The 26,746-nt window shown below is 45.2% G+C and overlaps 1 protein-coding gene across 1 annotated transcript in view; it reads left to right on the plus strand.

Annotated features, from left to right (window-relative positions):
- Positions 1 to 26,746, plus strand: part of LOC139273709 (zinc finger protein 271-like) — a 54,110-nt gene that overhangs the window by 9,585 nt on the left and 17,779 nt on the right. The window lies entirely within an intron of this gene.

Here is a 26,746-nt window from a genome sequence, read left to right on the forward strand (position 1 = left end):
AAGAGAACTGAAATATTCCAGAGCAATGAGCTGTTAGTCATGGCTCAGGCGTAGCACACTAGTCTCTGAGTCAGTCGGTTCAAGTCCACCTCCAGAGCCTGGAGCATAAAATTTAGGCCGACATTCCAATACAGTAGAGGGGGAGCGCTGCACTGTCAGAGGTGCCGTCTTTCACATGAGACATTCAACCCCATCTGACCCCTCAAGTGGGCGTAAAATATCTCATGACATTATTTCCAAGTAAGTGGGAATTTTCCCTGGTGTCCTGGCTAACATTTATCGCTCGACCAACATCATTAAAACAGATTATCTGGTCATTATCACATTGCTGTGTGTGGGAGCCTGCTGTGTGCAAATTTGTTGCTGCATCTCCGACACTACAGCAGCAACTGCATTTAAAAGTTACTTCATTGGTTGTAAAGGGCTTTGGGAATTCCTGAGGTGGTGAAAGGCACTTTATAAATACAAGTCTTCCTTTAACAAAGGAGAAAAGGTTCAAAAATGGAACAGTCGGTAACAGGACATCAATTAGTCTCCTCTTGGAGAAATCAAGGAATCGACTCACTGTATGTAGGAAACAAAGCTGATTTATTTAACAGTTGTTTGACAGAGGGTGCAGAAAAGATTGACAAGAATGATTCCAGGGATGAGGGACTTCAGTTACATGGATAGACTGGTGAAGCTGGGGTTGTTCTTCTTAGAACAGAAGGTTGAGAGGGGATTTGATCGAGGTGTTCAAAATTATGAGGGGTCTGGACCGAGTAGAGAGAAACTGTTCCGATTGGCGGAAGGGTCGAGAACCAGAGGACACGGCTTCAAGATAATTGACAAAAGAACCAAAGGCGACATGAGAAAATTTGTGCAGCGAGTGGTTAGGATCTGGAAAGCACTGATTGCAAGGGTGGTGGAGCTAGACGCAATCATGGCTTTCAAAAAGGGAATTGGATAAGTCCCTGAAACTGGGCTACGGGGTAAGGGCGGGGGACTAGCTGAAGTGCCCTTGCAGAGAGCCGGCATGGGCCGAAAGGCCTCCTTCTGTGCTGTAACCATTCTATGATTCTGTGATATCCAGAAAATTAAACTCCAGCCCAGTTATAAGGATTAATTACATCAGCAGCAACAAACCCCAATGGTCCGAGTGAACATGGTTCAGTCCTGGATGTGATTAATGGCAAAAATAACAGCAGAATCCAACCCCTGCCATCACTTGTGAACTCGCTGGTGTCTCAGCAGGTTGGACAACTGAGTGAATCCCTTCCCACTCTCAGAGCAGGTGAATGGCCTCTCCCCGGTGTGTACTCGTTGGTGTTTCATCAGATCATTTCTGCTTTTAAAGCCCTTTTCACAATCAGAACATTTAAATGGCCTCTTATTGGTGTGAACTTGCTGGTGTGAAGTAAGGTGGGATGAACGAGTGAATCTCTTCCCACACACGGAGCAGATCAACGGCCTCTCCCCACTGTGAATTTGCTGGTGTATCAGCAGGTTGGATGAACGAGTGAATCCCTTCCCACACATGGGGCAGGTGAACGACCTCTACCCAGTGTGAATGCGCCGATGAGTTTCCAGCCGGGAGGGGGATCTGAATCGCTTCCCGCAGTCCCCACATTCCCACAGTTTCTCTGTGGTGCGGGTGTCCTTGTGTCTCTCCAGGTTAAACGATCAGTTAAAGCCTCGTCCACACACTGAACATGTGTACGGTTTCTCCCTGCTGTGAATGGTTTTTCAGGCTGTGTAACTGGTTCAAGCTCTTTCCAGAGTCAGTGCACTGGAACACACTCACTCGGGTTTGTGTGTCTCGGTGCTTTTCCAGTCACACTGATGTTTGAAATCTTTTCCCACAGACAGAACAAACAAACATTTCTCCTACTTTGAAAGGCCAATAATATTCAAGTCCTGATGAATGGAGTGACTCTGTCAGATCTTGACATCATGTTTGGTTCGAGTTTCCCATCTGCAAATGCTCATCTAATATCCTGTAAAATGGGTTTACAAAAGTCAGCACTGGAAGTGTAGGATAGAAATTGAGGATAGACAATTCTAATTGCTATGGAACATTCTTTCCTCTCTTGTTCCCCCAAAGCTGTAAATCCCCATCCCACACACTCTCCCTCCTCCCTGTGCTGAAATCCAAACCCATCACACCATCTCCAACATTTATTTCCTCCATCCTCAGTTTTCTCCCTCCCTCTGCTCTAGTTGGGTTCAGTTCTTCACCCGCTGTGTGCAAAGTGAGAATAAAATCAATGAGGCAATGATTTTCTCTCCTGGTCACTGGGACGTTGAAGCCCCACTCACTCGCTGCTCCTGTACCAAGATGGCCGTGGAGGTGCTGTAACCCAAGCCTGTCGGGGAGAAAGCCACGAGCAAGATGGCCGCGCAGGCACCCTGATCCCTCTCTGTCCAAGATGGCGGCCAGTTACCCCGGGCAAACACGAGACTTGCGGACTGTTATTGACTGTGGGCTTTTATTCCATCAGATAGGCAGGTCATGCAGGTGTTCCCTAAGTGCATCTCACTCTCCAACCAATATTCTGTTGAGTACCAGTGAGGGTGATGATTCCTCTGGGGAGTAAAGCCAGAGCCAAATCCACAGCACCACAGGTGGCTCAGCTGTACTGAGGGGGCGGGGGTAAAGAAGAGTGGGAGAGCAATAGTGGTAGGGGATTCGATAGTTAGGGGAACCAACAGGCATTTCTGCGGCCGCATACGTGACTCCAGGATGTTGTGTTGTCTCCCTGGTGCCTGAGTTAAGGATGTCACTGAGCGGCTGCAGAACATTCTGAGGGATGAACAGCCAGAGGTCATGGTCCATATTGGTACCAACGACATAGGTACAAAGAGGGATGAGGTCCTATAGGCAGATTTTAGGGAGTTAGAAAAGAGATTTTTATAAAAAAAAGGACCTCGGAGGGGAAAAAGGAATAGGCCGAGTAATTACAGGCCTGTCAGCCTAACCTCAGTGGTGGGAAAATTATTGGAAAAAATCCTGAAAGATAGGATAAATCTGCATTTGGAAAGGCAATTATTAATTAGGGACAGTCAGCACGGATTTGTTAAGGGAAGATCGTGTTTGACTAAACTGATTGAATTTTTTTGAGGAGGTAACCAAGAAAGTTGATGAGGGTAGTGCATACGACGTAGTATATATGGACTTTAGCAAGGCTTTTGATAAGGTCCCACATGGTAGACTGATCATGAAGGTTAAAGCCCATGGGATACAGGGCAAAGTGTCAAGTTGTATCCAAAATTGGCTTGGAGGTAGGAAGCAAAGGGTAATGATTGATGGATGTTTTTGTGACTGGAAGGATGTTTCCAGTGGGGTTCCACAGAGTTCAGTACTAGGTCTCTTACTTTTTGTGGTATATATCAATTATCTAGATTTGAATATAGGGAGTATGATTAAGAAGTTTGCAGACAACAATAAAATTGGCTGTGTGGTTGATAATGAAGAGGAAAGTCATGGGCTGCAGGAGGATATCAATCTACTGGTCAGGTGGGCAGACAGTGACAAATGGAATTTAATTCAGTGAAGTGTGAGGTGATGCACTTTGGGAGGGCTAATAAGGAACGGGCATACACATTAAACGGTAGGCCATTTAATAGTGTAGATGAACAAAGGAACCTTGGAGTGCTTGTCCACAGATCCCTGAAAGTAGCAGGCCAGGTGGATAAGGTGGTTAAGGCGGCATACGGAATCTTTGCCTTTATTGGCCGAGGCATAGAATATAAAAGGGAGGTTATGCTTAAATTGTATAATACTTTGGTTAGGCTACATCTGGAGTACTGCGTACAGTTCTGCCCACCATATTATGGGAAGGACGTAATTGCACTAGAGAGGAAGCAGAGGAGATTTACGAGGATGCTGCCTGGAATGTAGAATCTTAGTTATGAGGACAGATTGGATAGGCTGGGTTTGTTCTCATTGGAACGGAGGAGGTTGAGAGGAGACTTCATTAGGTGTACAAAATATTGAGGGGGGACATAGTGGATAGTAAGGGTCTATTTCCACTGGTCGATGGGATCTATTATGAGGGGCATTGTTTTAAGGTTGTTGGTGGAAGATTTAAAGGAGATTTGAGGAGAGGGGGGGCTTCTTTACGCATAGGGTTGTGGGGATCTGGAACGCGCTGCCTAGAAGAGTGATGGATGCAGAAACCCTCACCACTTTTAAGAGATGGTTGGATGGGCACTTGAAGTGCAGTAACCTGCAGGGTTACGGATCGAGAGCTGGTAATTGGGATCAGACAGACTGACCTTTTGTTGGACGATGCAGATATAATGGTAAGTACTGCAGGGAATAGAATACGGCCAGGGTGATCTCCTGAACTAGTTTCGATCACCTGGAGGGTCAGAGAGGAATTTTCCCAGATTTTTTCTCCCAAAATTAGCCTGAGTTTTTATCTGGTTTTTGCCTCTCCCAGGAGATCACATGGCTCGGGTTGGGGTGAAGTGTAGATGTTTTCAGTATAAGGGGTGTTGCAGTGGTGTGAGGCGGACTGGTTGGCCTAGGTGCTCTTTGCCTTTCCGTCATTGTTCATAGGTTTACATGTAACCTTTAGGATTGCTGACCAAGGGCAATACGGCTCTTTGTCGACCGATGCGGATACGATGGGCTGAAATGGTCTCCTTCTGTGTTGTAAATTTCTATGTTTCTATTCTCCGAATTACTCCCGCGCGAGTGAGTACAAAAATGGGAGGATAGAGCAGATGAATGCGTGGCTGGAGAGATGGTGCAGGAGGAAGGGCTTTAGATTCCTGGGGCATTGGAACCGGTTATAAGAACGGAACAAATAGGAACTGGAGTAGGCCATACGGCACTTTGAACCTGATCCGCCATTCAGTAAGATCATGGCTGATCTGATCATCGACTCAACTCCATAACCCCATATCATTTAAGAAATTGTCCATTTCTGTCTTAAATTTATTCAATGTCCCAGCTTCCACAGCTCTCTGAGGTAGCGAATTCCACAGATTTACAACCCTCAGAAGAGATTTCTCCTCATCTCTGTTTTAAATGGGCGGCCCCTTATTCTAAGATCATGCCCTATAGTTCTTGTCTTCCCCCATCAGTGGAAACATCCTCTCTGCATCTGCCTTGTCAAGCTCCCTCATAATCTTACACATTTCAATAAGATCACCTCTCATTCTTCTGAACTCCAATGAGTAGAGACCCAAACTACTCAACTGTTCCTCAAAAGGCAACCCCCTCATCCCCGGAATCAACCTAATTAACCTTCTCTGAACTGCCTCCAAAGCAAGTATATCCTTTCTTAAATATGGAAGCCAAAACAGCACGCAGTATTCCAGGTGTGGCCTCACCAAAACCTTGTATAGCTGTAGCAAGACTTCCCTGCTTTTATACTCCATCCCCTTTGCAATAAAGGCCAAGATTCCATTGGCCTTCCTGATCACTTGCTGTACCTGCATACTATCCATTTGTGTTTCATGCACAAGTACCCCCAGGTCCCGCTGTACTACAGCACTTTGCAATCTTTCTCCATTTAAATAATAACTTGCTCTTTGATTTTTTTCTGCCAAAGTGCATGATCTCACACTTTCCAACATTATACTCCATCTGTCAAATTTTTGCCCTCTCACTTAGCCTGTCTGTCTTTTTGCAGATTTGTATTGTGCCCTCCTTACAGATTGCTTTTCTTCCCATCTTTGTATCATCAGCAAACTTGGCTATGTTACACTCAGTCCCTTTTTCCAAGTCGTTAATATAGATTGTAAATAATTGGGGTCCCAGCACTGATCCCTGCGGCACCCCACTACTTACTGGTTGCCAACCAGAGAATGAACCATTCACCCCAACTCTCTTCTGTTAGTTAGCCAATCCTCTATCCATACTAATATATTACCTCCAACCCCGTGAACTTTTATCTTGTGCAGTAACCTTTTATGTGGCACCTTGTCAAATGCCTTCTGGAAGTCCAAATATACCACACCCACTGGTTCCCCTTTATCCACCCTGTTCATTACATCCTCAAAGAACTCCAGCAAATTTGTCAAACATGACTTCCCCTTCATAAATCCATGCTGACTCTACCTGACCGAATTTTGCTTATCCAAATGTCCTGCTACTGCTTCTTTAATAATGGACTCCAACATTTTCCCAACCACAGATGTTAGGCTAACTGGTCGATAGTTTCCTGCTTTTTGTCTGCCTCCTTATTTAAATAGGGGCGTCACATTTGCAGTTTTCCAATCTGCTGGGACCTCCCCAGAATCCAGGGAATTTTTGGTAAATTACAACCAATGCATCCACTATCCCTTCCGCTACTTCTCTTAAGACTCTAGGATGCAAGCCATGAGGTCCAGGGATTTATCTGCCTTTAGTCCCATTATCTTACTGAGTACCACCTCCTTATTGTGATTGTGTTAAGTTCCTCCCCACCCGATAGCCCCTTGACTATCCACTGTTGGAATATTGTTTTGTCCTCTACCGTAAAGACTGATACAAAATATTTGTTCAGAGTTTCTGCCATCTCCATGTTCCCCATTACTAATTCCCCGGTCTCGTCCTCTAAGGGACCAACATTTACTTTAGCCACTCTTTTCCTTTTTATATACCTATAGAAACTCTTGCTATCTGTTTTTATATTTTGTGCTAGTTTACTTTCATAGTCTATCTTCCCTTTCTTAATCATTTTTTTAATCGTTCTTTGCTGACTTTTAAAAGCTTCCCAGTCTTCTGTCCTCCCACTAATTTTGGCCACTTTGTATGCTCTTGTTTTTAATTGGATACCGTCCTTTATTTCTTTAGTTAGCCACGGATGGCTATCTTTTTTCTTACACCCTTTCCTCATCACTGGAATATATTTTTCTTGAGAGATGTGAAATATCTCCTTAAATATACACCACTGTTCATCAACCGTCCTAAACTTTAATCAATTTTCCCAGTCCACTTTACCCAACTCTGCCCTCATACATAGAAACATAGAAAATAGGTGCAGGAGTAGGCCATTCAGCCCTTCGAGCCTGCACCACCATTCAGTAAGATCATAGCTGATCATCCACCTCAGTACACCTTTCCTGCTTTCTCTCCATACCTCTTGAGACCTTTAGCCATAAGGGCCATATCTAACTCCCTCTTGAATATATCCAATGAACTGGCATCAACAACTCTCTGCGGTAGGGAATTCCAGAAGTTAACAACTCTGAGTGAAGAAGTTTCTCCTCATCTCAGTCCTAAATGGCTTACCCCTTATCCTTAGACTGTGTCCCCTAGTTCTGGACTTCCCCAACATCGGGAACATTCTTCCTGCATCTAACCTGTCCAGTCCCATCAGAATTTTATGTTTCTACGAGATCCCCTCTCATCCTTCTAAACTCCAGTGAATACAGGCCTAGTCGATCCAGTCTCTCCTCATATGTCAGTCCTGCCATCCCGGGAATCAGTCTGGTGAACCTTCGCTGCACTCCCTCAATAGCAAGAACGTCCTTCCTCAGATTAGGAGATCTTAACTGAACACAATAATCCAGGTGAGGCCTCACCAAGGCCCTGTACAACTGCAGTAAGACCTCCCTGCTGCTATACTCAAAACCCCTAGCTATGAAGTCCAACATACCATTTGCCTTCTTCACCGCCTGCTGTACCTGCATGCCAACTTTCAATGACTGATGTACCATGACACCCAGGTCTCGTTGCACCTCCCCTTTTCCAAATCTGCCGCCATTCAGATGATATTCTGCCCTCGTGTTTTTGCCCCCAAAGTGGATAACCTCACATTTATCCACATTATACTGCATCTGCCATGCATTTGCCCACTCCCCTAACCTGTCCAAGTCACTCTGCAGCCTCTTAGCATCCTCCTCACAGCTCACACCGCCACCCAGTTTAGTGTCATCTGCAAACTTGGAGATATTACACTCAATTCCTTCATCTCAATCATTATTGTATATTGTAAATAGCTGGGGTCCCAGCACTGAACCCCACTAGTCACTGCCTGCCATTCTGAAAAGGACCCGTTTATCCTGACTCTCTGCTTCCTGTTTTCCAACCAGTTCTCGATCCACGTCAGTACATTACCCCCAATACCATGTGCTTTAATTTTGCACACCAATCTCTTGTGTGAGACCTTGTCAAAAGCCTTTTGAAAGTCCAAATACACCACATCCACTGGTTCTCCCTTGTCCACTCTATTAGTTACATCCTCAAAAAATTCCAGAAGATTTGTCAAGCATGATTTCCCTTTCATAAATCCATGTTGACTTGGACCGATCCTGTCACTGCTTTCCAAATGCGCTTCATAGTCCAAATACCTTCATAGTCTCCTTTATTTAAGTTTAGTATGCTGGTTAGAGATCCAACTTTCTTACCCTCCTTCTGAATTTGAAATTCAATCATGTTATGATCAGTCATTCCAGGGGGATTCTTTACTTGGAGATTGTTTATTAATCCTGTCTCATTACATAGGACCAGATCTAAGATAGCCTGCCCCCTGGTTGGTTCCATTACATACTGTTCAAGGAACACGTCCCTTATGCACTGTATGAACTCCTCCTCAAGGCTACCCTGACCAATTTGATTTGTCCAATCAATATTGAGGTTAAAATCACCCATGATTATTGCTGTTCCCTTTTTACAAACCCCCACTATTTCCTGGTTTATGCTCCGACCAACAGAGTTGCTACTGTTAAGGGACCTATAGACTATGCCCACCAGTGACTTTTTCCCCTTATTATTCCTTATCTCCACCAAAACTGTTTCAACACCCTTATCATTTGAGCCAATATCGTTTACTATTGCAGTGATTCCATCCTTTACCAATAGAGGTACCCCACCTCCTTTTCCTGTCTGTCTATCCTTCCGGATTGTCAAGTACCCCTGAATATTTAATTCCCAGTCCTGGTCACCTTGCAACCACGTCTCTGTCATGGCTATCAGATCGTACCCATTTGTCTCAATTTGTGTCGTCAACTCATCTATTTTGTTACAAATATTACGTGCATTTAGACAAAGTGCCTTTAAGTTTGTTTTTTTACCCTTTTTTCCTGCTTGTTTCCTCTCTTTCAAACTCACTTTCTTTATTTTTGCTTTCTAACTACAGCTTTACTCCTCTCCTACTGAATCTATTTTCAGGTTCTCATCCTCCTGCCAAGCTAGTTTAAACCTGTAATGAAACAGTGGTCTGCCTTTAAAGAAGAAATAGTTGAGGTACAGTTGAGTACATTCCCACTGGTGGGAAAGGTAGGGCAACTAAAGTCAAGGCTCCCCGGATGACGAAACACCTAGAGAACATGATCAAGCAGAAAAAGAGCATGTATGACAGATGTGAGGTTGCTAATACATCTGAGAATAGGCTATAGAAAGATCAGAAGGGAAGTGAAGAAGAAAATAAGAGGGGCAAAGAGAGGGTATGAGAATAGAATGGCAACCAACATCAAAGGTAATCCAAAAGTCTGGAGTTTAGAAGAATGAGAGGTGATCTCATTGAAACATTCAAAATTCTGAAGGGTATTGACTGGGTGGCTGCTGAGAGGTTGTTTCCCCCGGCTGGAGTGTCTGGAACTAGGGGGCACAGTCTCAGGATAAGGGGTAGGCCATTTAAGACTGAGATGAGGAGGAATTCCTTCACTCAGAGGGTTGTGAATCTTTGGAATTTGCGGTCCCAGAGGGCTGTGGATGCTGAATCTCTGAATATATTCAAAGCTGAGATATAGATTTTTGGAGTCTAGTGGAATCAAGGAATATGGAGATCAGGCAGGAAAGTAGAGTTGAGGTCGATGATCAGCCATGATATTGAATGGCGGAGCAGGCTCGAGGGGGTGTTGGGCCTACTCCTGCTCCTACTTCTTATGTTCTTTTTCAGGCATATAAATAGTAAAAGGGTGGGGCTGATTAAGGACCAAAAAGGAGACCTATGCATGGAGGCAAAGGGTATGGCTGAGGTACTAAATAAGTACTTTGCATCTGTCTTCACCAAGGAAGAGGATGCTGCCATAGACAGTGAAGGAGGAAGTTGTGGAGAGTGGAATACACTCAACTGTACCTCAACTATTTCTTCTTTAAAGGCAGACCACTGTTCCATTACAGGTTTAAACCTGAATGGATAGAAATTGATAGAGGTATTAAAAAGGCTGGCTGAACTTAAAGTAGATCAATCACCAGGAGCGGATGGGATGCATCCTAGGACGCCGAGGGAATTGAGGGTGGAAATTGCAGAAATATTGGCCATAATCCAAACCTCCATAGATACGGGGGTGGTACCAGAGGACTGGAGAATTGTAAATGTTACACCATTGTTCAAAAAAGGTGTAAAATTAAACCCAGCAACTCCAGGCCAGTCAGATTAACCTCAGTAGTGGGGAAGCTTTTAGAAACAGCGATCAGAGTCAAAATTAATATAGTCACTTGGATAGGTGTGGATTAATTAAGGAAAACCAGCACAGATTTGTTAGAAGGCAAATCGTGATTAATCAACTTAATTTGAGTTTTTTGATGAGGTAACCGAGAGGGTTGATGAGGGTGATGAGGGTAATGCGGTTGATGTGGTGTACACGGGTTTCCAAAAGGTGTTCAACAAAGTTCCACATAAAAGGCTTGCCAGCAAAGTTGAAGCCCATGGAATAAAAAGGACAGTGGCAGCATGGATACAAAATAGTCTAAGTGACAGGAAACAGAATAGTGGTGAATGGTTGTTTTTTAGACTGGGGGAAGGTATACAGTGGTGTTTGCCAGGGTCCTGTTCTAGGACCACTGTTTTTCTTGATATATATTAATGACTTGGGGCACAATTTCAAAATTTGCACATGACACAAAACTTGGAAGTATAGTGAACAGTGACGAGGAGAGTGATAAACTTCTGGAAGATATAGATGGGCTGGTAAAATGGGTGGACATGTGGCAGGGGAAATTTAACCCAGAAAAGTGTGAAGTGATACATTTTGGTAGAAAGAATGAGAGAAAATACAAACTAAATGGTACAATCCTAAAGGGGTTGTATGAACAGAGAGGCCTGGGGGTATGTATGCAAAAATTGTTGAAGGTGGCAGGGCAGCTGGAAAAAGCAGTTTAAAAAGGCTGACAGGATCCTGAGCTTCATAAATAGAGGTAGAGTACAAAAGTGTGGAAATTATGATGAACCTGTATAAAACACTGGTTCAGCCCCAACTGGAGTATTGTGTCCAATTCTGGGCAACGCACTTTAGGATGTGAAGGCCTTAGAGAGGGTGCAGAAAAGATTTATGAGAATGACTCCATGGATGGGGGACTTCAGTTATGTGAATACTTGTTCTCATTGGAGCGGAGACGATTGAGAGATTTGATAGAGATGTTCAAAATCATGAGCGATCTGGACACAGTATATAGAGAGACACTGTTCCCATTGGTTGAAAGGTCGAGAACCAGAGGACAGAGTTAAGGTGATGGCAAAAGGACCAAAGGCGACACAGAAACTTTTTTTATGCGGCGAGTGGTTAAGATCTGGAATGCACGGCCTGAAAAGGTGGTGGAGGCAGACTCAATCTTTTCTTTCAAAAGGAGTTGGATAAATATCTGAAGAGATAAAGTTTGTAGGCAGGGGAGAGGGACTAGCTGAGAGCCCACATGGGCTTCATGGGCCGAATGGTCTTTTGTGTTGTAACCATTCTATGATTCTAAGTTCTTTCTCTGCTGGTCACTGGGATCCTGAAGCCCAGGAGATGTTGGGACAGATGACCAAAAGATTGGGCAAGGAAACATAAGAAATAGGGGCAGGAAGGCCATTCGGTCCCTCGAGCCTGCTCTGCCATTCAATGAGATCATGGCTGATCTTCTACTTCAACTCCACTTTCACATCCAATCCCCATATCCCTTGATTCCCTTATTATCTGAAAATCTATCCATCTCTGTCTTGAATATACTCAAAGATTGAGCCTCCACAGCCCTCTGGGGTAGAGAATTCCAAAGAATCACCACCCTCTGAGTAAAGAAATTTTGCCTCTTCTCAGTCCTAAATGGCCAACCCCTTATTCTGAGACTGTGACCCCTGGTTCTAGATGCCACAGCCAGGGGGAACATGCTCTCTGCATCTACCCTGTCAAGCCCTATGAGAATTTTACACGTTTCAAGGAGATCACCTCTCATTTTCTAAACTCTTGAGTGTGTAGGACAATCCCCCCCCATCCCAGGAATCCATCTGGTGAACCTTTGTTGCACTTCCTCTATGGCAAGTATATCCTTCCTTAGGTAAGGAAACCAAAACATAGAAAATAGGTGCAGGAGTAGGCCATTTGAGCCTGCACCGCCATTCAATGAGTTCATGGCTGAACATGCAGCTTCAGTACCCCATTCCTGCTTTCTCGCCATACCCCTTGATCCCCCGAGTAGTAAGGACTTCATCTAACTCCTTTTTGAATATATTTAGTGAATTGGCCTCAACAACTTTCTGTGGTAGAGAATTCCACAGGTTCACCAGTCTCTGGGTGAAGAGGTTTCTCCTCATCTCGGTCCTAAATGGCTTACCCCTTATCCTTAGACTGTGACCCCTGGTTCTGGACTTCCCCAACATTGGGAACATTCTTCCTGCATCTAACCTGTCTAAACCCGTCAGAATTTTAAACGTTTCTATGAGATCCCCTCTCATTCTTCTGAACTCCAGTGAATACAAGCCCAGTTGATCCAGTCTTTCTTGATATGTCAGTCCTGCCATCCCGGGAATCAGTCTGGTGAACCTTCGCTGCACTCCCTCAATAGCAAGAATGTCCTTCCTCAAGTTAGGAGACCAAAACTGTACACAATACTCCAGGTGTGGCCTCACCAAGGCCCTGTACAACTGTAGTAACAAGCTCGGGATCTTTTACATCCACCTGAGAGAGCAGACACGACCTCTCAGTTTAACGTCTCATCTAAAAGACGACACCTCTAACAGAATGGCATTCCCTCAGCACTGTGCTGGAGTGTCAGCCTAGATTTTGTAAAGCTCCCTCTACACTGTTCCATCAAACACTCCCAGGGCAGATACAGCACAGGTTAGATTCAGAGTAAAGTTCCATCAAACATGTAGAAAGTGAGTTTGAAGGACAGAGGAAACAAGCAGGAAAAAGGGTAAAAAAAACAAATTTAAAAGCTCTTTGTCTAAATTCACGTAGCATTCGTAACAAAATAGATGAGTTGACGGCACAAATAGATACAAATGGGTATGATCTGATCGCCATTACAGAGACGTGGTTGCAAGGTGACCAGGACTGGGAACACAATATTCAGGGGTATTTGACAATTCGGAAGGACAGACAGAAAGGAAAAGGAGGTGGAGTAGCATTGTTAATAAAGGATGGGATCAGTGCGTTCGTGAGAAACGATATTGGCTCAGAGTATCAAGAGGTTGAATTAGTTTGGGTAGTGATAAGGAATAATAAAGGGAAAAAGTTGCTGGTGGGCGTAGTCTGTAGGCCCCCTAATAGTAGCTACATGATTGGATGGAGCATAAATCAAGAAATAATGGAGACTTGTAAAAAAGGAATGACAATAATCATGGGTGATTTTAACCTTCACATGTTTTGGTCTCTGTAACTAAGGAAGGAAATACTTGCATTGGAGGCTGTTCAGAGAAGGTTCACTAGGTTGATTCTGGAGATGAGGGAGTTGACTCATGAGAATAGGTTGAGTAGGTTGGGCCTATACACGTTGGAGTTCAGAAGAATGAGAGGTGATCTTATTGAAACTTATAAGATAATGAGGGAACTCGACAAGGTGGATGCCGAGAGATTATTTCCACTCATGGGGGGGAAACTAAAACTAGGGGACATAGTCTGAAAATAAGGGGCCGCTCATTTAAAACTGAGATGAGGAGAAATTTCTTCTCTGAGGGTTGTAAATCTGTGGAATTCTCTGCCCCAGAGACTAACCTCTGCTGTACATGCCCTGGAAGTGTTTGATGGGACAGTGTAGAGGGAGCTTAAATCTGTATCTATCCCAGGCTGCATCTGCCCCCGGGAGTCTTGGAAGCGACAATGTAGAGGGAGCTTAAATCTGTATCTAATCTGTACTGCACCTGCACTGGGAGTGTTTGATGGGACAGTGTACGGCGAAACAAAGAGATCAAACAGTTTCCTCTACAATGTGTCTTGCTTTCTCTCCCTGTCTCGCTCCCTCTCCCAGTGTATCTCCATCTGTCTCTTTTCTTTGATTTTGATCTCACTGTCTCCCTCATTCTCCCTCTCTCTCTCTGTCTCCCTCTCTCTCTGTCTCGCTTACTTCAACTGTATCGCTCCCAGTCTCTGCCCCATTCTCTGCCAGTCATTTGAACATAAAAGCAAAAAAGCATAAGACCCCCTGGGGTAGAGCATTCCAAAGAGCCACAATCCTTTGAGTGAAGAAATTTCTCCTCATCTCAGTCCTAAATGGCTGACCCCTTATTCTGAGACTGAGTCCTAGTTCTAGACTCTCCAGTCTGTCCACAATACTCCAGGTGTGGTCTCACCAGGGCCCTATATAATTGCAGTAGGACATCTTTATTCTTGTACTCAAATCCTCTTGTAGTAAAGGCCAATATACCATTTGCTTTCCTAATTGCTTGCTGTACCTGCATGTTAACTTTGTGATTCTTGTACAAGGACACCCAGGTCCCTCTGAACACCAACATTTCCCAATCTCTCTCCATTTAAAAAATACTCTGCTTTTCTATTTTGCTGACCAAAGTGGGTAACTTCACATTTCTCCACATTACATTCCATCTGCCATGTTCTTGGCCACTACTTTAACCTGTCTGTGTCCCTTTGCAGCCTCTTTGCATTAACCTCACACATTACTTTCCCACCGAGCTTTGTATCATCAGTCAACTTGGATACAGCACACTCGGCCCCCTCATCTAAGTTATTGATACAGATTGTGAATAGCTGAGGCCCAAGCATCCATCCTTGCGGTACCCCACTGGTTACAGCCTGACAACCTGAAAATGACTGTCAATCCGTGTAATATATTGCCCCCAATCCTATGGGTCCCAACTTAGTGTCTCGCTGTGTCCCCGCCCCCACCCTCTCTCAGTCTCTCTGTCTGTCTGCCTCTCTCGGTCAGTCACTCTCTCTCTCTCTCCCAGTGTATCTCCATCTGTCTCTTTTCCTCTATTTTGATCTCACTGTCTCCCTTGGTCGAGCTCCCCCTCTCCCTCGCTGTCTCTCACACTATCTCTCTCCTACATCTATCTCTCTGTCTCTCTCGTCTCCCGCTGTCTCTCTCCTTCTGTCTCCCTACATCTATCTCTCTGTCTGTCTCTAGTCTCCCACTGTCGCTCTCTCTCTCTCTCTGTCACTCACTCCATCTGTCTTGCTGTCTCTGTCTCTATGTCTGTCTCCCTCTGTCTTTCCCTCTGTCCATATCTCTCTCCCTCTCTAGCATAACTAAAACCACCTCCGTAACATCGCCCGGCTTTTGGTGTTTCGGACAGGGGGGTAATACCCCTTTGGAATTTTGTATTCCTTACTGTCACTTTTGATTAGCTCACGCTTTTCGAAGTTTACTACTCAGCCATTCTTGCCCTTGTCCATTGGCTTGTCCTTTAGATTTTTGGTGTTATGGACAGAGGGGTAATGTCCCCTTGGAGTTTTGTATTCCTTACTGTCCCCTGTAAATTGGTTTAGCTGTTTTTTTAGAAATTATGCTACTCGATCTTTCTTGTTCTTAGTCTTATCACTTCCTTTATTTGGGTTATCTCTTGTTCCTTATGTTCTGGTGTTCTATGTTATAATCTCTGTGTCGTTCTGGACCCTGGGGCATGTTGTTCCTTTGGAATTGTTTGTGTGTCGGTGGGGGGGAGGGCGGTTTATTCTTGGATTTTCTAGGGATTGGTGTTTTGTCTCTCATTTCTAAGTTAAGATTTTTTATTTTATTATTCCTACCTTGCTGTGCATATGTGTTTCGTTCTAGACACTGATGCAATTTAGTATCTTTAGGTTTTAGGTCTGTGTTGGGTTTGGTCTTGGGCTCTGACGGCTTAGGTTTTGTGGTGTTTGGGTCTTGACTAATCCTTGTGGGGTTATGTTTTAGATTAGGGTTGATTGGCTGTTTGGTTCTGGGTTAGGGTTTGGTATTGGGGCTCCAATTTGGTTAATATGTTTCCAGGTAGGGATCTGTTTTAGAAACATAGAAACATAGAAAAATAGGTGCAGGAGTAGGCCATTCGGCCCTTCGAGCCTGCACCGACATTCAATAAGATTATGGCTGATCATTCCTTCAGTACCCCTTTCCTGCTTTCTCCCTATACCCCTTGATCCCCTGAACCGTAAGAGCCATATCTAACTCCCTCTTGAATATATCCAGTGAACTGGCATCAACAACTCTCTGCGGCAGGGAATTCCACAGGTTAACAACTCTCTGAGTGAAGAAGTTTCTCCTCATCTCAGTCCTAAATGGCCTACCCCTTATCCTAAGACTATGTCCCCTGGTTCTGGACTTCCCCAACATCGGGAACATTCTTCCTGCATCTAACCTGTCCAGTCCTGTCAGAATCTTATATGTTTCTATGAGATCCCCTCTCATTATTCTAAACTCCAGTGAATAAAGGCCCAGTTGATCCAGTCTCTCCTCATCCCTGGAATCAGTCTGGTGAACCTTCGCTGCACTCCCTCAGTAGCAAAAACGTCCTTCCTCAGACTAGGAGACAAAAACTGAACACAATATTCCAGGTGAGGCCTCACTAAGGCCCTGTACAACTGCAGCAAGACCTTCTTGCTTCTATATTCAAATCCCCTAGCTATGAAGGCCAACATACCATTTGCTTTCTTTACCGCCTGCTGTACCTGCGTGCCCACTTCCAGTGACTGATGAACCATGACACCCAGGTCTCGTTGCACCTCCCCTTTTTCTAGTCTGCCGCCATTCAGATAATATGCTGCCTTTGTGTTTTTGCCCCCAAAATGGATAATCCCACATTTATCCACATTATACTGCATCTGTCATGCATTTGCCCACTCACCTAACCTGTCCAAGTCACCCTGCAGCCTCTTAGTGTCCTTCTCACAGCTTACACCGCCACCCAGTTTAGTGTCATCTGCAAACTTGGAGATATTACACTCTATTCCTTCATCCAAATCGTTAATGTATATTGTAAAGAGCTGGGGTCCCAGCTCTCCACTAGTCACTGCCTGCCATTCTGAAAAAGATCCGTTTATCCCGACTCTCTGCTTCCTGTCTGCCAACCAGTTCCTTATCCATGTCAGTATATTACCCCCAATACCATGTGCTTTGATTTTGCACAACAATCTCTTGTGCGGGACCTTGTCAAAAGCCTTCTGAAAATTCCAAATACACCACATCCACTGGTTCTCCCTTGTCCACTCTGCTAGTTATATCCTCAAAAAATTCCAGAAGATTCGTCAAGCATGATTTCCCTTTCATAAATCCATGCTGACTTGATCCGATCCTGTCACCGCTTTCCAAATGCGCTGCTATTTCGTCCTTAATGATCGATTCCAACATTTTCCCCACTACTGATGTCAAGCTAACTGGTCTATAATTACCCGTTTTCTCTCTCCATCCTTTTTTAAAAAGTGGTGTTACATTAGCTACCCTCCAGTCCATGGGAACTGATCCAGAGTCAATAGACTGTTGGAAAATGATCACCAATGCATCCACTATTTCTAGGGCCACTTCCTTGAGCACCCTGGGATGCAGACTATCAGGCCCCGGGGATTTATCGGCCTTCAATCCCATCAATTTCCCTAACACAATTTCCCGCCTAATAAGGATATTCTTCAGTTCCTCCTTCTCATTAGACCCACTGACCCCTACTACCTTCGGAAGGTTATTTGTATCTTCCTTAGTGAAGACAGAACCGAAGTATTGGTTTAATTGTTCTGCCATTTCTTTGTTCCCAATTATAATTTCACCTGAATCCGACTGGAAGGGACCTACATTTGTCTTTACTAATCTTTTTCTCTTCACATATTTATCGAAGCTTTTGCAATCAGTTTTTATGTTCCCTGCAAGCTTCCTCTCGTACTCTATTTTCCCCCTCTTAATTAAACCCTTAGTCCTCCTCTGTTGAATTCTAAATTTCTCCCAATCCTCAGGTTTGTTACTTTTTCTAGCCAATTTATATGTCTCTTCCTTGGCTTTAACACCACCCTTAATTTCCTTTGTTAGCCATGGTTGAGCCACCTTCCCAGTTTTATTTTTACTCCAGACAGGGTTGTACATTTGCTGACGTTTATCCATGTAATCTTTAAATGTTTGCCATTGCTTATTCACCGTCAACCCTTTAAGTATCGTTTGCCAGTCTATTCTAGCCACGTCACACCTCATACCGTTGAAGTTACATTTCCTTAAGTTCAGGACCCTAGTTTCCGAATTAACTTTGTCACTCTCCATTTTAATAAGGAATTCCACCATATTATGGTCACTTTTTCCCAAGGGGCCTCGCACAACAAGATTGCTAATTAGTCCCTTCTCATTACACAATACCCAGTCTAGGATGGCCAGCTCCCTGGTTGGTCCTCGACATATTGGTCTAGAAAACCATCCCTAATACACTCCAGGAAATCCTCCTCCACCTCATTGCTACCAGTTAGGTTAGCCCAATCAATGTGTAGATTAAAGTCGCCCATGATTACTGCTGTACCTTTATTGCACACCTCCCTTATTTCTTGTTTGATGCTGTCCCCAACCTCACTACTACTATTTGGTGGTCTGTACACAACTCCCACTAGCGTTTTCTGCCCTTTGGAATTCCGCAGCTCCACCCATACCGTTTCCACATCATCCAGGCTAATGTCCTTCCTTACAATTGCATTGATTTCATCTTTAACCAGCAACGCCATCCCGCCTCCTTTTCCTTTCTGTCTATCCTTCCTCAATGCTGAATACCCTTGGATGTTGAGTTCCCAGCCTTGGTCCACCTGCCTCGGGCCATGTCTCCATGATGCCAATCACATCGTATCCGTTAACTGCTATCTGTGCAGTTAATTCATCCACCTTATTCCGAAACTTCTCGCATTGAGGCACAGAGCCTTCAGGCTTGTTTTTTTAACACACTTTGCCCCTTTAGAATTTTGCTGTAATGTAGCCCTTTTTGTTTTTTGCCTTGGGTTTCTCTGCCCTCCACTTTTACTTTTCTCCTTTCTATATTTTGCTTCTGCCTCCTTTTTATTTCCCTCTGTCTCCCTGCATAGATTTCCATCCCCCTGCCATATTAGTTTAACTCCTCCCCAACAGCACTACCAAACACTCCCCCTAGGATATTGGTTCCGGTCCTGCCCAGGTGCAGATCGTCCGGTTTGTACTGGTCTCACCAACCCCAGAGGTGGGACCAGTACAAAGTTCAGTTCAGGGTTGGGTTTTAGGGCTTGGTTTTCATTCATCGGTTGTTTGGGTTGTGCTTAAGTTTTTAGGGGTGGGTGTTACCGTGTTTTGGGCAGTGGCGGAAGTGGGGGGGGTGTTGTTACCATGTTTTCGGCAGTGAGGGGTGGGGTTACCGTGTTTTGGGCAGTGGGGGTGTAAATGTGGATTCTTTTCCCTCAATCTGGTACAGCGAAATCACTGAGTCAAATACCGATTCTGCTTTAAACAAAGCGAGCATTTATTTCAAAAGCAAATCCCGATCGGGGACTTTATCAGACAGAAGGAATGCAACTCTGATAGATCGCACTCACTTCCTACGGACAAAGTGATGTTACATTGTAAAGGCACGACGGTTATACATTTTCGGAAAAAGATAACAAGATACAATATGAGTGACATCCTAGTTCAGCCTATCCTCTTTGATCCCTCTTTCCCTTTGTCCACTCATAAGCCGATCTAAGAATGGTCTGATTTTACACAGGCCCATTATTCTCTTACTGTTAATGTTTCAGGTTAGCAATGTGAGTTAGTACGACCTTGAGGTTTGTTTTGCAAGCTGTGGGTTTTGTTTCAAAATGTGTTAGTGTTGTAACATTTTGCAGTCTCGAGTCTGAGATGTCATGGCTATTCCTCCATGAATTCTTTGTTAGCTTACACTGTCCCTATACAATTCCCACGTTCTCAACTTAAATGTCTCTATACATTTTTAAATATTCACAGGGGGGTGGTGTTACCATGTTTTGAGAGTGGAGGGGGGATGTTACCGTGTTTTGGGCAGTGGTGGGGGGGCGTTGGTGGCTGGGGTTAATTGTTGTGATTGGTGGGATGGTGTCTTGGGTCAATCGGTGGTTTGTGTGTTTGGGCCTAGTGCTGATGATCAGCCTCGGCTGGATTTCTGTGTGGCTCGGGAGGGAGGCGGGTTGGAGCAGAGGTCCTGTTGTTCCCGGGGAAGGGATCAGTCTCTGGGTTTTTTAGGGGGTTGATTTTAAGTCGTTGTTACGTTCTTTGTGGAGATTTAGTTTTGTACTTTGGTGGACTGATTTTTATTTTTGGATTTTTAATTTAATTATTTAATAATAAAAAAAATTACATTGTTGTAACTATTTTTAGGTGAGGGTTCTTTTTATGAATGATTGGGCTGTAGGGTGGGGAAGGGGATTATGGGCCTTAAATTGTGAATGGTTTTGGTGGGTTGATCAGGATCCGTGCCGTGTTGACTGACCACGTGGGGAGGTGGGGGGGGGGGTGGGGAATTTAGGAAGCATTTTTTTTCTTGTTTTTCAATTTATTTTCGTATGTGTACACTACGGTTCGACGGCAATAATTATCGGTTGGTGGTGGGTGAGGTCAGGGGGACAACAAGGGGGAACAGAGAAATCACGGTACCACAGCAGACAATTATCTTATTTAGTTCTAGTTAGTAGTACAATTAGAGCTGGTACAGGAAAGATTTTTTTAGAAGCGGAGAAAAATGAGAGAGGTTTTTTTAAAGACAGCACCGTGGATCTGAAATCTGGATAGAGTGAGAGAGAAATCCACCAGGGAGGGGGGAGAAAAAGGTCAGGGGGATTTTTTGGGGGAGGATTTATAAAACTCACTTCACGATCCGTCGTCTAGGTGGCTGATTGTAGTCTATAGACCTAACGTTTCACATTTACTGGGGCTTCATCTGAGGCCAGGAAAAGCAAACGGGTGCGGGGGTGGGGGGGGTTAGTGTGGTGGGGGTTCAAGAGTCACGCGAGTTTTCGATCGAAAAACGTACAGTGAGAGGTTATGGAGAATTTAGAGCTCCTTACCTTCCACTAGGTCAGTCAAAACGAGAAGGGCTGTGAGGAGGGAAAAGAACTATTTAAACCTTTGTTTCTCTCAATGATCAGGTGTCAATTGTTTGCTTTGTCTGGTCTTCTGGTTCTTCTTTCTCCTTCTGATGTATTCTCTCTGTGTGGTCTGTTGTCCTACCTGTTTGTTAGGTGAAAATGTAGAGTCCGCCTTCTCTTTGTTAGTGTGTAGTATGTGATGCCTCACCTAGTTGAATGTCCATGGTTTGGAGTGGGGATTTTTTGTTAGGCGGGGTCTAATGTTTTAATTTCTTAGTGGTTTGTTTGTTTCCTTTCTGCCGTATATCTCATTTTCCCTTACTTTTCATAAATATTTGTTTTTTTGATTTAAATAATTTTTAAAAATGTATAAAAAAAATTTTTGTTATTGTTTAGGGGTTGGTTCTGTTATTTTTATTACTGTCTTAGTTTTGCTATCTGTTTTTATATTTCGAGCTAGTTTACTTTCATAGTCTATCTTCCCTTTCTTAATCATTTTTTTAGTCATTCTTTGCTGGTTTTTAAAAGCTTCCCAATCTTCTGTCCTCCCATTAGTTTTGGCCACGTTGCATGCCCTTGTTTTTAATTGGATACCATCCTTTATTTCTTTAGTTAGCCACGGATGGCTATTTTTCCTTTTAACCCTTTCCTCCTCACTGGAATATATTTTTCTTGAGAGTTATGAAATAGCTCCTTAAATGTACACCACTGTTCATCAACCGTCCGACACTTTAATCTATTTTCCCAGTCCACTTTAGGCAACTCTGCCCTCATACCTTTGTAGTCTCCTTTATTTAAGCTTCCTACGCTGGTTTGAGATCCAACTTTCTCACCCTCCATCTGAATTTGAAATTCAACCATGCTATGGTCACTCATTCCAAGGGGATCCTTTACTAGGAGATTGTTTATTAATCCTGTCTCATTACACAGGACTAGATCTAAGATAGCCTGCCCCCTGGTTGGTTCTGTTACATACTGCTCAAGGAACCTGTCCCTTATGCACTCTATGAACTCTTCCTTAAGGCTACCCTGACCAATTTGATTTGTCCAATCAATACGGAGGTTATAATCACCCATGGTTATTGCTGTTCCCTTTTTACAAGCACACACTATTGGTTTATACTCCGACCAACAGAGTTGCTACTGTTAGGGGGCCTATAGACTACGGCCACCAGTGACTTTTTTCCCCTTATTATTCCTTATCTCCACCCAAACTGTTTCAACATCCTGATCATTTGAGCCAATGTTGTCTCTCACTATTGCAGTGATTCCATCCTTTATCAACACAGCTATTTTGTTTTCCTGGAGTTCCTATTATGAATTTCAGAAACTTCGGTGCCAAGTGGACCAGGTGTTTAAAGGTCATTCATTTCCCTCTTTCCATGTTGCTGTTAGTTAAAGGTACAGAGATTGATTTCCCCCTCATTATGCATCTTTAGTAGTTAAACAAAAATCCTTCCTATTCGTAGTGAGTCACTCTGCACTGGGAGAGATGGCTGGTGACTTCAGCCTTTAAAATACTCCTCTTGTTCAAATCCCTGTGTAAAGAATGTAAAGCCCTTACTCTACAGCATGAAACCATACGAGGCACATTCTGGGACAAGGTCACTCTGTGATCTGCTCTCTTTATTTACAGGACTCCAAAGACGATGACCCTGTGTAGGACCTCCCTTTTTATACCTGTGTGATCAGGTAAGGAGTGTCTCTCACAAGTTCACCCCATGTGGTCAAGATGTGCATCTAGGTTGAATGTATACAGTAATACAGTGGTGTTACATTGTGGTTACATACATGACATCACCTCCGCCCCCCCCCCCCCCCCCAAAAGTCATATCGGGATCATAGGTCTAGTCTTTCAGGTGGTCTACGCTCCCTCGTGGAGCGCTGCAGTTGGGGCTCTGGTTGTTGGACACTCACGTGAGTGTCTGTCACCTGTGGTGATTCCGGCCTCTCCGGGCTGACCGCAGGGACTGTGCATTCTTCTGATTGCTCTTGTTGCTCGTTCACTGGCGGTGTTGTGAAATCCATCTCATGGTCTTCTTCAGGTTCCTCCGTGTCGGTGCTGAACATTTTTTTTTACTTGGTCCAGATGCTTACGGCATATCTGACCATTGTTGAGTTTTACCACGATGACCATATTCCTCTCTTTGTCAATTACAGTGCCCTCAAGCCATTTGGGCCCCACGGCGTGATTGAGGATGAATACAGGATCATTTATTTCTATACACCTCCCCCCTCGAATTACAGTCATGGTACTCATTTTGAGACTTGCGCTTGCCCTCAACTATGTCGGTCAGGACTGGGTGAATGAGGGACAGCCGAGTTTTGTGTCCGTTTCATTAGTAGCTCTGCGGACGGGACCCCCGTGAGCGAGTGCGGACGGGATCTATAGGCCAGCAGGAGGCGCGACAGGCGGCATTGTAGGGAGGGTCCTTGAATCCTGAGCAACTCTTGCTTAATGATTTGGACCGCACGTTCCGCCTAGCCATTGGAGGCCGGCTTGAACGGCGCAGTCCTGACGTGGTTGATGCCATTGCCCGACATAAACTCTCGGAATTCGTAGCTTGTGAAACATGGTCCGTTATCACTAACCAGGATGTCTGGCAAGCCATGGGTTGCAAAGATCGCATATAGGCTTTCCACAGTGGTGGATGACATGCATGAATTCAGAATGACGCACTCGAACCATTTCGAATACGCATCTACCACAATAAGGAACATCTTACCCATGAATGGGCCCGCATAGTCAACATGAATGCTTGACCATGGCCTGGTGGGCCAGGGCCACGGGCTGGGCGGGGCCTCCCTGGGGGCATTGCCCGGCTGGGCACACGTGTGCCTGCGAACACAATGTTCCAGGCCACCAAACGTGTGACCGGCAATAGCCTTCATCAGCACAATGCCTGGGTGCTCGCTGTGGAGTTCCCTGATGAATGCCTCCCTGCCCTTCTGGGGCATAACTACCTGGAGAGCTCATCCATCCGTCTGTGGAACGGTCTGACCTCCTCAGGGCATGCTCCGTGTGCGGGCGCCCAATCCCCAGTCAGGACACATTTCTTAATCAGGGATAGGAGGGGATCTCTGTTCGTCCAGATTTTGATCTGGCAGGCTGTGATGGGGGAGCCTGCGCTGTCAAAGGCATCGACAGCCATGACCATCTCGGCACTTTGCTCCGCTGTCCCCTCAGTGGTGGCCAGTGGAAGCCTGCTGAGCGCGTCAGTGCAATTTTCAGTGCTGGGCCGGTGCCGGATGGAGTAGTCATAGGCAGCCAGCGTGAGAGCCCATCGCTGTATGCGAGCTGATGTGTTGGCATTGGTGGCCTTGCTGTCTGACAATAGGGATGTTAATGGCTTGTGGTCCGTCTCTAATTCAAACTTCCTACCAAAGAGGTACTGATGCATTTTTTTTACACCATAGATACACGCAAGCGCTTCCTTCTCGACCATCCCATATCCCCGTTCTGCTTGAGAGAGCGACCTGGAGGCATAAGCCACAGGTTGTAGTTGACCCTCAGCATTGCCCTGCTGCAACACGCACCCAACCCCATAGGACGATGCATCACATGTCAGAACCAATTTTTTTACAGGGGTCGTACAGGGTCAACAACTTGTTTGAACAAAGTAGGTTTCGCGCCTGATCAAAAGCCCGTTCCTGACAGTCCCCCCAAAACCAATCGCAACCTTTATGCAGGAGCACGTGTAGCGGCTCCAACAACATGCTCAAGTTCGACAGAAAGTTCCCGAAATAGTTCGAGTCCCAGGAATGAACGCAACTCCGATGTGTTGCAGGGCCTGGGTGCTCGTCGAATCGCCTCTGTTTTGGATTCGGTGGGCCGAATCCCATCTGCAGCAACCCTCGTGCCCAGAAACTCAACCTCAGGAGCTAAGAACAGACATTTAGACTTCTTGAGTCGCAGGCCTACCTGGTCCAGTCGTCATAGCACCTCCTCCAGGTTGTGGAGATGTTCCTCGGTGTCTCGATCCGTGATGAGGATGTCGTCCTGGAATACGATCATTCCAGGAATGGATTTAAGTAGGCTTTCCATGAATCATTGAAAAATTGCGGCCGTTGATCTAATGCCAAACAGGCACCTGTTATAAACGAACAGTCCCTTGTGCGTGGTGATGGTGGTCAGTAGTTTAGATTCGTCGGCCAGTTCCTTGGTCATATAGGCTGAAGTGAGGTCAAACTTGGTGAACAGCTTGCAGCCTGCCAGCGTGGCGAAGAGGTCCTCTGCTGTCGGGAGCGGGTATTGATCTTGTAGGGACACCAGATTGATGGTGGCCTTGTAGTCTCCACAGATCCTGACAGAGCCATCCTCTTTTAGGACGGGCATGATGGGGCTCGTCCAGTCGCTGAATTCAACAGGCGAGATGATGCCCTCTCTCAACAACCGGTCCAATTCGCTCTCGATCTTTTCCCGCATCACATATGGCACCGCTCTGGCTTTGTGGTGCACTGGCCTGGCGTCTGGGGTGATGTGTATCACTACCTTAGTGCCTTTGAAAGTCCCGACGCCCGGTTGGAATAGTGAATCGAATTGTTGTAGGACTTGTGAGCACGAACTTCGCTCCACAGACGACATTGCGTGAACATCCCCCCATTTCCAGTTCATCTCGGCTAACCAGCTCCTCCCCAACAGTGCTGGACCATTGCCCGGGACAATCCAGAGTGGCAGCCGATTCACTATCCCATTGGGTGTGACAGCCAACATTGCACTGCCTAGTACCGGAATGATTTCTTTGGTGTAAGTCCGTAATTGTGTCTCTATGTGCTAATTTGGGTCTGTTGGCTTTAAGTGGCCATAGCTTCTCAAATTGCTGAACGCCCATGAGTGACAGGCTGGCCCCAGTGTCCAGCTCCATGCGTACAGGGATGCCGTTTAATAAAACGCTCATCATCATTGATGGCGTTCTGGTGTATGAGCTGTGAATATTCGCCACATGGACCCGCTAAGCTTCGGCATCCATCGATTCGCCCCAAAAGTCATCCTGCTTCAAAGAACCCTCTCCTGATCCATCCGCCTCATATATTAGTCTGGTTGCAGGCTTCCTGCACATTTGAGCTAAATGGCCACTGAGATTACAGTTCCTGCAGACAAACTGTTGAAATCTGCAAGATCTAGCTGAGTGTTTTCCCCCACACCTCCAGCATGAGTTAAAGTTTCTATTGTTGGGAACAAAGGGACTATGGCCAGGCATTCCTCGCTGACTGTCCCTTTGACTGCTCTTAAGTACCCTATTAGTGGGTGTCAATGGCCCCGTCCCGAGCCACATTGTCCACTGTGATGGCGTGAATGTCCGTTCAGCCTGCCATTGTCTGTTACAGTCCTACTCTGGGGTCTATTGCTGCCTGGGGAATGTTGGACTGCCCCTGCCTGCCTGAGTCACATTGATGATGTTGACTCCCTGATCCATCACCGCGTTAGAGGCAGAGTTGCGCGCGTATATTATTTTCGTGTCTTCCTCCCCCGCCATGAAAGTTTGAGCCATCAACGCCGCCGCTTCTAAGGTCAAATCCTTGGTCTCAATTAATTTGTGGAAATTCCCGCATGACCGATGCCCTCGATAAAGAAATCCCTTAGCAAATCCCCGTGCAGGCGTCTGTGAACTTAGAGGCTGGCCAAACGCCAGAGGTCCGCTACGAAGTCCGGTATGCTCTGTCCTTC

The sequence above is a fragment of the Pristiophorus japonicus genome, chromosome 9, assembly GCF_044704955.1.
Source record: "Pristiophorus japonicus isolate sPriJap1 chromosome 9, sPriJap1.hap1, whole genome shotgun sequence".
NCBI classification, from domain to species: Eukaryota; Metazoa; Chordata; class Chondrichthyes; family Pristiophoridae; genus Pristiophorus; species Pristiophorus japonicus.